We start from the raw sequence: 14,674 nt of genomic DNA on the forward strand, positions 1-14,674 counted from the left end.
TGCATCGGTATGTCTGCCTCACTTCCTCTGCTCCTGATAAATATGCTGCTGAAGAAGAGAAGTCTTTGCCTACATACAATGATCCTGTGACCTCTACGACACTTATGTATGGTAAAATCCTGAATGAGCTCTTCCCAATGGATTTACCTGACATTGAGTGTCCAAGGAAGCCTGTTCCTATATGCCTGGATGCGTCTGCAATCCAGCTAAAACCTCCTCCATTTATCCTTTCTACAACTATGTGCCCTCAAGAAATTACATCTGCAGATTTTTTGGAATACTCTGCCTCGAAATGTTCTATTTGAGGATGGGTACTCAGAACTGCTCTGTTCCCACTTAATGGTCTTCATAACAACTTGGACCTGATGCTCTGCCTACTGTGGAACTGATCCTGTTGGAGAAAAGCCTGACGTCACATCCCCTTTTTCTAATGGAGCTGAGGACTGGCCGGACTGATACTCTATAATCCACGGGAACATTTTTTAAATTCACCTTAATTAGATTATATACAGTACCCTTCCCTTTTAATATTTTTCTTACAGATGCAGCCTACCATTATAACATTCATTCTGTACTGTATGTACGATACTTCCTGATGGTGGTGTATTCCACATTATCTCTGCCTAATGTGGAATTTATCCTGTTGGAGAAAAGCCTGATGTCACATCTCCTTCTCCGTTTGATACTCTATACTCTACTGGAAATTGAATATATATATCCCCCTTAATTCGCTGTCTTGCACAGCAAAACAGTGTGTATTTAACCTGACGAACCCATATTGCTGATATCTCTCTTGTAATATTGTGATAATGTCCCCACATACTGTAGACAGGATGATCCTGGTCCTACTAGGGTTGTTAATATAGCCCCTGTCAGTTCTCCGATCTATAATCCTTATCAGTTAGTTAGTTGGGTGGGTGGGTAGGTGGGTTGGTGGGTAAATTAGATTTTCTGGCTTGGATTAGCTTAACTCTGTGTTAGCTAAAGGCCACTGATTTACTCCTCCCCTATAATATAGTGTAGTTAGTGGGGTAGATATTAGTTAGTTAGTTTGTCGGGATCCAGGTATACCTAGAGTTGGGGTTAGGTCATACAGGGTGGGGGGTTCTGAGGAGGTTTATTTTGGGCTTAGTGGGTTGTTAGGGAGGTATGATTTGATATTTAGGATGTAGTCAAGTATCCGCATGGGCATAATATTATTTTATTTCTTCTTTTTCTCATATCCTGATGTAATTGTGATACAGTACTGTGTATTTATCCTTTGCCACAAAATGTATGGGTACACTTGCATTGATAGTTGTACAGATCTGACTCCTAAAGCTCCTATCCTTGAATGTTTACCTGTGCGCTCTCAGCCAATCAGAAGGCGGATAGTCATTTGACATGTTATTTTAAAGATGTAATAGCCGCCGCTGCCCGCCCGCTGAGTGACAGCATGAGAATTATCAATGCTGCCCGCCCCACTGTCACTGGCATCCCCCGCTGCACCCAGAGACGCTGCTGCCAGCAAGCTGCACAGTGAGAGCACGGTGATTATCACCGCCGCCCGCCCCACTGTCACAGGCATCCCCAGCGGCACCCAGAGATGCTGCTGCCAGCCCCTACTACCGCCGCTGCTCACCGGCGCCGCCGGTGCCCACGCCCCCCCCCCCCCTGCTCCTCACCGCCCGGCAGCTCCCTGGTTTATTTTACATGTGATAAATCTTATGCGATTTATGTAAAAAATGGCACATCAAGTGCCACATTGTATGTGAGCTTCCCGGGGAGCTGCCGGGCATCTCGCAGGAGAATTGGGTCCGACTTGTCCCTTGGACAAGTCGGCCTAATGTGTGGGGGCCTTTAGTACGGAGTGCTATTCTATGTTTTATTGCTACCTTTGCTTAACTGTATATCCCTCCTTTGTACGCACCCAGATCCGATAATGTCTAATTGTGTTTTTTTCTCCCTACAGTATATTTATGTATCGTCACCATTAATATGCCCTTTAAACATGGTTATGTAAATGGAAGAAATTTCGGTACTCGTGTAGATTCACGGCGCCAGCATGGCGGGTTCTACGCTCGCCACAAACTATGTTAAAAAAAGTAACTTAACTCCATGCCAACCTGGATAGTTCATACCCCCACTATCCATGTTGGCATGGAGTTGATTTTAAATAGCGTGGCGAGCGTAGCGAGCCACCGAGCCCGCATGGGGACTCAGACGCACGGTGCCATACTGGCGCCGTGAAACTACACAAGTACCGATATTTGGCCCTCCTACATTTTGACTGTCTGTAAATACCCTGTTTTGTTGTATCACTGTCTGCTATTGTAAAGCGCAACGGAATATGCTGCGCTATATAAGAAACTGTTAATAAATAAATAAATAAATATTTCAAATAAAAATCACGCAATTAAAAAAAAAAAAATGTTAGTGCTCAAACTTTTGATTGCTGGAAACCAATCTAAGGTAAATTCAGACATTACTAGTAGGATACATTCTAACCACATTAACATATTATTTTCATAATTATAATGATATTCTATAATCATAAAATTCTTTCTCAATTCTTTGTGATTTTAAGGATCTGCAATCAGGTCTTGGATTTCAGACATATTCCAAAAGTTCCACATGACTGAGGCAATGAAAATACTACTTCAGACTATGGTAAAGGCTTACCATAGTCTTAAATCTCTTAAGAAATTTTGTGAACAAACATGTTGCAAACTATATACTATTTCTATAGATGTAGACATTTACTCCAAAGAAACCAACAGCTCCATTTTCAGTGAACCAAGAACCCCCGTGCGAATGCCTTCAGCGAGTATCACATTCGCGGAGGCTTTTGCACTGGCAGAGGAGGGAGGGGGTGGCATCAGGGGAACACCCAGTGTTTTATGGATGTCCCCATGAAAATCCTGGGCATTCCCCTGGGAATGCAGGCGTAACATTGACTGCTCGGGGCGGGCGGCTGACTTCACATGACGTCAGTGCCCGCCCTGTCATTTGACGATGAATGGTGGAAATAAAAGTCACAAAGAATTCAGAAAGAATTGTTGAGACTGACTTATGTCCGAAGGGGTGAAAAATCATTTGAGCATCGAATGATTTCTATCCCCTTCTGCCGCATGCGAGGGGATGTGTTCTCGTACAGATCCCCTTCTGCCGCATGCGAGGGGATGTGTTCTCGTACAGATCCCCTTCTGCCGCATGCGAGGGGATGTGTTCTCGTACAGATCCCCTTCTGCCGCATGCGAGGGGATGTGTTCTAGTATGCATCCCCTTCTGCCGCATGCGAGGGGATGTGTTCTCGTACAGATCCCCTTCTGCCGCATGCGAGGGGATGTGTTCTCGTACAGATCCCCTTCTGCCGCATGCGAGGGGATGTGTTCTAGTATGCATCCCCTTCTGCCGCATGCGAGGGGATGTGTTCTAGTATGCATCCCCTTCTGCCGCATGCGAGGGGATGTGTTCTAGTATGCATCCCCTTCTGCCGCATGCGAGGGGATGTGTTCTCGTACGCATCCCCTTCTGCCGCATGCAAGGGGATGTGTTCTAGTATGCATCCCCTTCTGCCGCATGCGAGGGGATGTGTTCTAGTATGCATCCCCTTCTGCCGCATGCGAGGGGATGTGTTCTAGTATGCATCCCCTTCTGCCGCATGGGAGGGGATGTGTTCTAGTACGCATCCCCTTCTGCCGCATGCGAGGGGATGTGTTCTAGTACGCATCCCCTTCTGCCGCATGCGAGGGGATGTGTTCTCGTACAGATCCCCTTCTGCCGCATGCGAGGGGATGTGTTCTCGTACAGATCCCCTTCTGCCGCATGCGAGGGGATGTGTTCTCGTACAGATCCCCTTCTGCCGCATGCGAGGGGATGTGTTCTAGTACGCATCCCCTTCTGCCGCATGCGAGGGGATGTGTTCTAGTATGCATCCCCTTCTGCCGCATGCGAGGGGATGTGTTCTAGTATGCATCCCCTTCTGCCGCATGCGAGGGGATGTGTTCTAGTATGCATCCCCTTCTGCCGCATGCGAGGGGATGTGTTCTAGTATGCATCCCCTTCTGCCACATGCGAGGGGATGTGTTCTAGTATGCATCCCCTTCTGCCGCATGCGAGGGGATGTGTTCTCGTACGCATCCCCTTCTGCCGCATGCGAGGGGATGTGTTCTAGTATGCATCCCCTTCTGCCGCATGCGAGGGGATGTGTTCTAGTATGCATCCCCTTCTGCCGCATGCGAGGGGATGTGTTCTAGTATGCATCCCCTTCTGCCGCATGCGAGGGGGATGTGTTCTAGTATGCATCCCCTTCTGCCGCATGCGAGGGGATGTGTTCTCGTACGCATCCCCTTCTGCTGCATGCGAGGGGATGTGTTCTAGTACGCATCCCCTTCTGCCGCATGCGAGGGGATGTGTTCTAGTATGCATCCCCTTCTGCCGCATGCGAGGGGATGTGTTCTCGTACAGATCCCCTTCTGCCGCATGCGAGGGGATGTGTTCTCGTACGCATCCCCTTCTGCCGCATGCGAGGGGATGTGTTCTAGTATGCATCCCCTTCTGCCGCATGCGAGGGGATGTGTTCTCGTACAGATCCCCTTCTGCCGCATGCGAGGGGATGTGTTCTCGTACGCATCCTCTTCTGCCGCATGCGAGGGGATGCGGGTGGCAGGTGTGAGACTTCAGTGGGTAGCGCTGACCTGTTCACTAGGCTGCAAGTATATGCAGCCTAGCAAACAAGTCTGAATCAGGCCCCAAGTGTAGCTTAGATAAGGTAAACAACACTTTAGTCATTACTCAGAAAGGCGCACATCAATAAAGAACCGAATAATGTTTTGAATATGTTAAGGCTACTCTGACATAAGTGTTATTTTTTTATTTATTATTGAATTCAGTGGGAAATATTGCTTCTCTGTAATACAGGGGGGGTCTGCATATTAATAATAGCAACATATATTATAATTTTAATGAAAATACGCTATATCACAAAGTTACAAAAGCAGCAGTCTTGGTAACTACTGTGCCTGCAAGTTCTAATATGGTGCAGCAATTGCCATTGCTCTTTACAAATGGAAAACAGTGATAAAACTGTCTGTATAGGTAAAACTATGCAATTATAAAGAGGCTTTGCGACACTGGGATAAAACACTCTTTATTAATCAATACAGATTCAAATATATTTACAATGAAAAAATAAATTTATTTTAAGCCTTAAAGATCCCCCCCATTACAATTGGGTTTAAAATAATACATGCACAGGTTGTTGTCCATTACCCAGAGTCCATTTGTACCCCAAATTCATTATTGGGAACTTACATCAGAAATGATATTATTGCCTCAGATGAAGAACAAAATAAATGTAGACTAAAATTTTACTTACACACATGATAATTGGGGACATAAACGTATTGCACAACATCAACTTGCCACAGTTTGGCAACAGTAAATGTCGTACTGCAACTCATATGACCACACAACATAAGGCTCTGCTTCATTTCACTTGCATTGGGTATGGATCATTTGGTAGAAAGCAACTAGGTCAACAAGCATTAGGTCGACATGACTGAAGGTCGACAGGGTCATTAGGTCGACATTGGGTTTTTCCATTTTTTGTCCCGAATGTCAACATGGACACTGAAACGTAGCACCGCGTCCCCTCCCATGGCTCGCCATGCTTCGGGCACTATTTTATTCTCCTGCCACACTCTAGTGCAGTGGTTCCCAACCCTGGTCCTCAAGTACCCCCAACAGTGCATGTTTTGCAGGTCTCCACACAGAATCACAGGTGATAAAATTAGCTCCACCTGTGGATCTTTTCAAATGTGCCTGAATAATGAGTGCACCTGCCGGGTGACCTGGAAAATGTGCACTGTTGGGGGTACTTGAGGACCAGGGTTGGGAACCACTGCCCTAGTGCATGGTAGGTCATGAAATACCACCTGTCAACACATGTCGGCTCAAAAAAAAGTGAAAAACCCCATGTCGACTTTCCCCATGTTGTCCTAATGACCCTGTTGACCTAACCCATGTGACCTTCAGTCATGTCGACCATCCTGCATGTTGACCTTGCGGTGTCGACCAAATGACCGTATCCCCTTGCATTAGTCAGTTGCAGATCTAGTCACTTGTTAGAAGTTACCACACATTTGCACTGTGTATGGAAATAACCGCAGTTAAATCATTTTAACTCCAATTTGCTCACTGTCCTTGACATAGCAGCTACTACATCATGCAGTATTGCTTTTAAGCTTGATAAAGAGGGACAATCCTTTGTATATGGCACCTACAGATGGGGCATATCTCATTAGGTAATGCCTGATAACAGAGAAAGCAGCAGCAGACATGTCCGCAAGGCAGTATTACACACTCTCGTGGTCTTGATATGCAGATTACACAGAGTCTCTCAGAAGCAACAGTGTCCTCATCAGGCATCTCGCCCTCCACGAGCAGCTCATCCCAGGATCCCTCATTTCTGGGTTGCTCTTTATGCCTTTGATAGGCTCGATACAGTGAGATGCAGAGCACAACAGCCCCCAAAGTACCACAGATAAATGCTGCACCTCTCCAAAAATAAGCTGCACACTCTTGTTGGTACAGTATGTCATCATATCCAGTAAGGGATAATATATATTTAGAACCATCCTGGGGAGGCTGTAAGATAATTACCCCGTCATTGTTCAGGGTCAGTAGTCCGAGACCAGTCAGCACTCTGCCCACAGGAAGAATTGACTCGGTTTCTAATATTCCTGTGGGTTTTTCCCCACTCAAATAATGTCCAAACAGCTCACCCAAACCAAGAGATGCGGTGTGAAATCGCTCATAGACAGTTTCCAATGTGAGACCAGTTGCATGTAATGGATCAAATACAAGGACAGAATCCTCATTATCCTCCAGAGGACACAGCTGGAAGGGAACAGACTTCACACTCTCATGAATTATTTGCACATATTCACTCCTGAAGACAGGGAAGACAACTCAGTTTTGGTATAAGTCACATGATTCATCCAATCCCCTCCTCAAATTAAAGTTTTAGCACATATACATTGTGTTACTTCTACTAGATAGAGAAAAGATCTTTAGTTGCAGTAATTTTAGCAAAGATTTGCAAATGTAAGCATTCAGAAATAACATTACAAAAGGGTTACTTGCTAATAAAGGTGCGGACCACCACAAGAGCCAATATAGATAGCCAATCCTCAATTGGTTGTGACTGCTGAAGGCGAGATAGTAGTAGTTCGTTTATTTATAAGGCGCAACAAAGTGTCTGCAGTGCCGTACATAGCAAACAAAAAACAAATGACAAGGTAACCTACAGGTTGTGTTGATAAAATACAGCATAAATAGGGGTATAGCTGGTAGAACTAAAATCAGCATCAGTTCTGAAGTAGGTGTCGAAATTGTCGAGGAGACTGAAGATGAAGTAGAGGAAGGGAAGAACAGGGCAGGAGCACTGGTGAGGTAAAGAGGTAGGGTGAGTACGTGAGGAAGGAGGGCCCTACTCATAAGAGTTAACAAACTAAAAGGAGGTGGGTGGACGAACGAAAACAATAGGATAAGTAGGAACGGATGGGAACAGATGGAGGGGTAGGGTAGGCAGGATAGGAGGAGCGAAATAGGTTAGGAGGAGGGATAGGCTAGTCAGAAGAAGTGGGTTTTGAGGGAGCGCTTGAAGGAGGTAAGGGAATCAGAAAGCCTGATGGGTGGTGGGAGGTTGTTTCAGTGCAGGTGGGCAGCACGAGAGAAGTCTTGGACACGGGAGTGGGAGGAGGTGATTAGGTGAGAGGTCAGGCGGCGGCAGAGCGAAGAGGACGGGAGGGAGTGTGGATAGAGATCAGTGAAGAGAGGTAAGGAGCGGTGGAGGAGGAGAGAGCCTTGTAGGTGGTGGTGAGGAGTTTAAAGAGAACTCGGAAAGGAATGGGGAGCCAGTGAAGAGATAGACAGAGGGGGGAGGTGGAGGTAGAGCAGCGGGAGAGGAAGATGAGCCTAGAAGCGGCGTTAAGAATGGATTGGAGAGGGGCGATGCGGATGAGAGGTAGCCCGGAGAGAAGGATGTTGCAGTAGTCAAGGCGGGAGATGACAAGAGAGTAAACGAGAATTTTGGTTGCGTCAGTGGAGAGGAATGGTCTGATGCGTGAGATGTTGCGGAGGTGAAAGCAGCAAGACTGTGAGAGAGCACGAATGTGGGGGGTGAAAGAGAGGGAGGAGTCAATGATGACACCGAGGCAGCGCATTTGGTCGGTGGAGGTGATCTCGGTTTCACCAATGCTGATGGAGATAGTGGGAGAAGAGGGGATGTTAGATTATAAATTCAGTTTTAGCCATGTTTAGTTTCAGGAAGGGTTGGGTCATCCAGGCTGAGATGGCCGTGAGGCATTCGGAGACCTTGGACAGTAGTGATGGGGATAGGTCAGGGGAGGAGAGATAGATTAGAGTATCATCAGCATAAAGGTGGTAATGGAAGCCGTAGGAGCTGATGAGGGTGCCCAGATAGGTGGTGTAGTGGGAGAAGAGGAGACGGCCAAGGACTGACCCTTGGGGAACACCGACTGGCTGCGGGGTAGTAGGAGAGGAGGAGCTCGGAGTGGAGACAGAGAAGGAGCGATCAGAGAGGTATGAGGTGAACCAGGAGAAGACCGTGCCAGTGATGCCAAAGGAGTGGAGGGTGTTGAGCAGGAGAGGGTGGTTAACAGTGTCAAAGGCAGCCGACAGATCAAGCTGGATGAGGATAGAGAAGAGGCCTTTGGATTTAGCCGATAGTAGATCGTTAGTGACTTTGGTCAGGGCAGTTTCAGTTGAATGTAAAGGGCAGAACCCAGATTGGAGGGGGTCTAGAATGGAGTTAGCAGTAAGGTGGCTTAGGAGAAGATTATAGGTCAGACGTTCTAGGAGTTTGAGGCAAAAGGGAGGAAGGAGATGGGCCTGTAGTTGGACGGAGAGTTGGGGTCCAGATTTGTTTTTTTGAGAATTAGGGAGACAAGAGCGTGTTTGAAGGAGGAGGGGAAGATCCCAGAGGATTGGCAAAGATTAAAGAGTTGAGCCAGGTGAGAGCAGACCGATGGACTGAGACGATGGATAATATTGGAGATAGACCTGAAAGCAAATGTCCGATAGGCTGATAAGGTTTATAGCACTTTGCTCAGTTATGTATAATTAACCCCTAAATAATCTCACTCTGTTACTCACACCTTAGACTCCAAAGAATATTTCCATCCATTGCTCAAGGGTTCTGAAGTTACACTGGTGACTTTTTCAAAGAAATAAAACAATTCAAAGAAATGATATAGCTATTATACTCCATTTCAACTACAGTATGAACTTCTGCCAATAAAGACTTAGATTTCAGTAGTAATTGCTTCTAGTCTATAGGTTATCTCACCAGCTTCTGGTCAGGCTGTTCCAGAACAGACGATGCTCTTCCATTTGATGCTTCTGAATTACAGCTTGTAGATGTGGATGGTTCTGGCTGCACAGAGGTGTACCAACAGCTTCCACCCTCCCTGTAAGAGAAACACAATAAGCTTTGTTAGAATTATTAGAATTATTATGGCACAATAATATTTAAAAATGCACTGCAGTTGGAATATAGAAGAAATGTAAAAGACAAATAGCCACTGTGTAAATGCAACCTATACCCATATACATTCATGAATATAGACCATTATATAACATTGTTTGTGCAGAATTTTAGAACTGCAGCTGAAAGGAGTGACATCAGTCACGAATGATCAAGCAGCGTGTAGGCAGAACACACTGGCCGTTCTGTCAGCAGATATATCTTTAGATGTGTACCCAGCTTAAGCTGTCTATATGAGGTGATGTTTCCCATAGCAACAAGATACTATTTGTCATATTCTAAGGTGCAATATAGAAATGCCGGACATATCGGACTGGTTGCTATGGGCAACATCACCTCTTTATTTTTAGAAGCTTTAGTAAATTTATCACTAAAACTTGAAGTTTACATGATATACATTTAGAGATCATTAATTCCCATACATTAGCAGATTTTCATTCCAACCAGCCAGATTAGACTAATGGTTTACTAGATAACTGTCAAATTTACGGGGTATATTTGCTGAGCAATGGATTTTCAAAACCCTAAATCTCTGCATACTTTTACTATACTTAATAGAACAATAATAGTTAATAATTAATTATTGCCCATTTAAATCTGAAAGGCAAAACCAGAAAAATTTAGGCTTTTGAGAATGCCCTACTTTAGCAAATATACCCCTAAAACATCAAAGAAAAGTTTATAGTTCTCTGCACTGATATTTTTGGGAAACAGGATTAATGAAAATATTCAATCTATACTAATAGTCTTTTTAAAAGAATTTTGAATCTAAACATAGACATACAGACGTTCACATACACATCAACAGATAATACAATCAAAAAAGGTTTATAAATGCATCTACATAATGTAAATAACTGTTAGGTGGATCAGATAAACACACATATAATAAAACATTTCGGTACTTGTTTCCTAGCACGGTGCCCATCGCATACCATACTTAATGGTGTGCGATGCGATATTCATGTTAAATTAACAGGAGAGCCTGTACAATGAAATATTGCATAGCATTGCATGCCAGCAAATGGCTTGCAATGTGATTTTTAATTGTACAAGCCCCCTGATGGGTGCTTACAATGTTAAATGCACACCCATTGTGAACGCCACCCCCACTATCAATACCAACCCGAAGCGTGGCAAGCGTAGCGAGCCCGCGAGGGCCAGCGGTACGCGTCCTCCGACCTTTTCATACCCCCACTATCCACGTCGGCGTGGAGTTGATCTTAGGTAGTGTGGCGAGCGCAGCATAACACATGTAAAGTAATCTGTGTCCCCCTCGCTGCGCTCGCCACACTATCTAAAATCAACTCCACGCCGGCATGGATAATGGGGGTATGAAAAGGTCGGAGGACGCGTACCGCCGCCGCTCGCCACGCTTCGGGTTGGCGTTAATATTGGGGGTGGCTTGTACAATTAAAATCGGATCGCATCGCATGCCGCTAGATTGCATGCGATGCAATTGTATAAGATGTAATAAGATCGAAATCGTGGGTGCCGTGCTAGGAAACAAGGTCCATATTGGCTTTTAAGCTTCCGATGTTTAAAATGGTCAAACCTATGCCTAGCTATGCTAGAGACCGCAATCTGGTCGGTTAAGAATGACATTTCTGCCTTCAAACCCCCTGTACCAATCAAATACCTGTCCAGAAAGAATGGGTGCTACAGGTGCATGGCATAAACACATGTAGCTTTCTAGATTGTGTGAATTTGTTCACACACAGGCAAATGTATCTCCATTTCTCAAGTGCTGACTTGTAGCAGCACATATGTGGTGTATGTCACCCGCTGTCCTTGTGGACTTCTCTATGGGTGGAAGACCACAAAGCAGTTTAAAGAACAGATGGCACTCCACAGATCTCCTATCTGGTTGGCAATGGAGGGCAGAGTCGTGACCTAGAACAACTTATGTTCTGGAGTATCAATTTTTTCACGGCACCCACAGGCCACCACCCTCCACTCCCAAAAAGGAGAAAAAAATATAAAATGAAATAAATTATGTTAATATGTGATCCTTAGGTTCAGTTACGTGGCAAAAGGCAGGATTTGCTTCTGTTTGTATATATATATTTTATGATTGGCATTAACCAAAACTGGCCATAAATAAATACTGTTTCCACATCGCAAAATGCAGGGTCGCAATGGGACTTTGAAACGGTTCAGTCCAGACGCAACCCTGTATTTTGAGATTTTCACATCCCCTCAGTGAACTGGTATTATTGCCAGATTGCTGACATCATCCGGGGGTGCGGCGAGGAGTCCGGGGGACGGAGGCAGCGCTTGGAGCAGCTTGTGCTGCCTTCTCCATAGTGTGAACGAGAAAAAGGTTGATCGACCCGTTTAACACGCTCACACTGCACAGCAATGAACCGGTAAGAACTCTGCTTTTGTACCTGTTCTCATTGCCGTGTTGCTACCCGTTTGCAGGACCCAGTAACCCCTTTCACATGCCACTAATTACTAGGTCGAACTGACAAGAAACCAGCTTGTTCCCTGTAATTAGTTGCAATGTGAAAGGGGTATCACTGACCATACATAAATTGAATTGGTCCTGGACCACCAACCTGTGGCACCCAAGGGAGCCACAGCAGCACAGTTTGGGAATCACTGCACTAAGGTGCTGTGTGGAGGCCGCACCCTCTCCCCAGGGCCACTCCCACCTGGTGTAAGCTCCTCCCCCGCTATAGTTTTCACCTGCCATTGCAAAACACACCCGAGTGTCAGTAAATGGGTGGATCTAGACACGTCCTTTGCCACAGAGCATGATGTCTCCACTCAATGGCACTGTTCTTTTTCATAACAACTGAAATCTAACAAACTAGCTTTCAAAAGTAGGCAAGTATGAGTTACTGGGATTGTTTGGTGGTCCTCACTCACCCTCAAGTACTGCATAGCACAGCTTCTGCGAGGATCCCATCAAAGACCTCAGGTCTGCGCCCACCTGTAGCCTAGGAGCTGCCTGGGGGTGACAGAAGAAACAGGGAAAGTGAGGACTCGGGCCAGGTAAAAAGCCATCTTATTAATACGTGTACAATGCAGGTAACATATATACACAGAACAGCAGCGCGTCACCTCTATGCGCCTCACGGCCGCCCGATGCCGCCGGTACAGCTGATAGAAGACACTGGTTAGAGCTACACTGGAGGCCAGGCACACGGCTTCCAGAGCTGATAAATCCATGTCAGCCCCGGAGGAGGCCGGCTAACAGGTCCCCGCTATTGGCAGAGGCCAGCAGCCCGTGGCGGAGTCAGTACAGACACTTTCATCCAAGTTCCACTTTCAGAGTAACGATGATTAAGGTGACCTACTAAACTACATATCCCGGCATCCACCGCTGCTCTGCACTACATCTCCCAGTATCCACTGCCGCTCTAGAGCACATGTCCCGGCATCCGCCGCAGCTCAGCAGCACTATATCGCCCGGCATGATACACACATATGTATATATTATATACACTACAGTCCATACTGTTCCTCCTCCAAATTGTTCATCTCGGGTGTATTGGTTTGAGAGATCTGATGTAATTCTGAACTACACACTTTACGATAAAGGCAGATTATATCTACAGTTTCTTATACAGCGCAGCAAATTCCGTTGCGCTTTACAATAGAAAACATAGATAAAAATACAGGGTAGTAACAAAATGAAATAGAGTTAGACGGGCCCTGCTTGCAATCTATTGCTGATATGCACGATAACAATGTTATAAATATCGTTAAAGGAGGTGCGTACACACGGGGAAATATGATCGCTGCCAATATATTGCTAGCAATATATTGCTCAGCAATCATATTGCTCAGTGTCCCGTTTTCATCTGCGACCAGAGATGTTCGCAGATGAAAATGTCACACTGCTGGGAGAAGAGGCAGTGAAAGTCGCTGGTCGGAGGAGCATGCTCCTCCGACCAGCGACCATTCAGGGGCTGAAAATGGGAGCGCGCACCTGGCGATTTATCGCTGGGGCACACTCCCATCACTGGCAATATGGTCGCCAGCGATTTCAGCCCCTATCGCCCCCGTGTGTACAAAGCTTTAGTCTAGTGTTTACCCATTATATCGTTAACGATGCATGCTCCTGCTGGTAGTTAATGACCACCCCTGCTGTCTGTACATGCAGTCATATTGGGTCTATGTCGTTTATGACGTGAATTTCGTTTCGGCATGGTGGGAGAATAAAATAGTGTGCGGAGTGCAGCAAGGCACCGTGCCCGAAGCATAGCGATGGGAGGGGCTGTTGTTAACTTCCAACTGTGTTGACATTCTGGTCAAAAAACAGTAAAAAAATGGTGTCGACCTAAGTGCTGTCAACAATACGATCCACACCCAAAACAAGATGGTTAGTGGTAATACAAGCAACTAAAGCCCCAGTCTCTCAGTCCCTACCAGATATCAGTGTGGTTACGAATAGTCAAATATGCACAGGGAATGAATTACTGATCATTGCGATCTGCATACAATGCACGAATCCCAATATCCCAAAATAACTGGGTAGGTGGAAACACATATTGACCTAATAACCTTAGGCATTGTACTATAGCCAATTTAGGCAACATAATTGCATAAATCTGTCACACGGCCACAATGCAATAGCACTGTCACAGTATATTGGGCAGTATATTGCTAGATATCAGTGTGGTGGACAACAGTCAACTCATACACACACCACAACTATATCAACACACAGATGCTAAATAGTCATTGTACTACAAGAATACACACACAACGGTCAGTTCTATTTTAATTTTATTATCACTTATCATGCACTTTCACATTGTTTTTAATATTTCGCAGCTTTCTTACAGATTAATAAAAGTTACATTTTAACAATTTCTTGGGACACTATAATGAACCAATTGATTGCTGAATAAGCCAAAATCATCAGCTTCGAGTGCCCCTTGTAGGAATTCTTCACTATTTTCATAAGTACAGAGTTTACGTTTTGGTTTTGTTTGGTTAGTACCTTCAGGGTATCTTAATATGCAATCACAGGCATACTCTGCAGCTTGATGTCAAACAATTTGTATAATTCATCAGCTATCACCTGGTTTATAAGATTAGCGCCTGAAGGGTTATTTTTTTTTAATGCTTTATCCTCATCATTTGAAATCGTTTAGTGTGTATGCC

General features: G+C 45.3%; 1 pseudogene across 1 annotated transcript; it reads right to left on the bottom strand.

Moving 5' to 3' along the window:
* Nucleotides 1-6,470: 6,470 nt before the first annotated feature.
* LOC146064190 (mitochondrial ubiquitin ligase activator of nfkb 1-A-like) lies at nt 6,471-12,957 on the bottom strand (annotated as a pseudogene). Its single transcript, XR_014471763.1, has 4 exons — nt 12,623-12,957; nt 12,428-12,509; nt 9,356-9,476; nt 6,471-6,934 (listed from the first exon to the last, which is right to left on the bottom strand). The product of XR_014471763.1 is annotated as a mitochondrial ubiquitin ligase activator of nfkb 1-A-like (transcript).
* Between the last annotated feature and the right edge of the window lie 1,717 nt (nt 12,958-14,674).

The sequence above is a fragment of the Crinia signifera genome, chromosome 3, assembly GCF_055691185.1.
Source record: "Crinia signifera chromosome 3, ASM5569118v1, whole genome shotgun sequence".
NCBI classification, from domain to species: domain Eukaryota; kingdom Metazoa; phylum Chordata; class Amphibia; order Anura; family Myobatrachidae; genus Crinia; species Crinia signifera.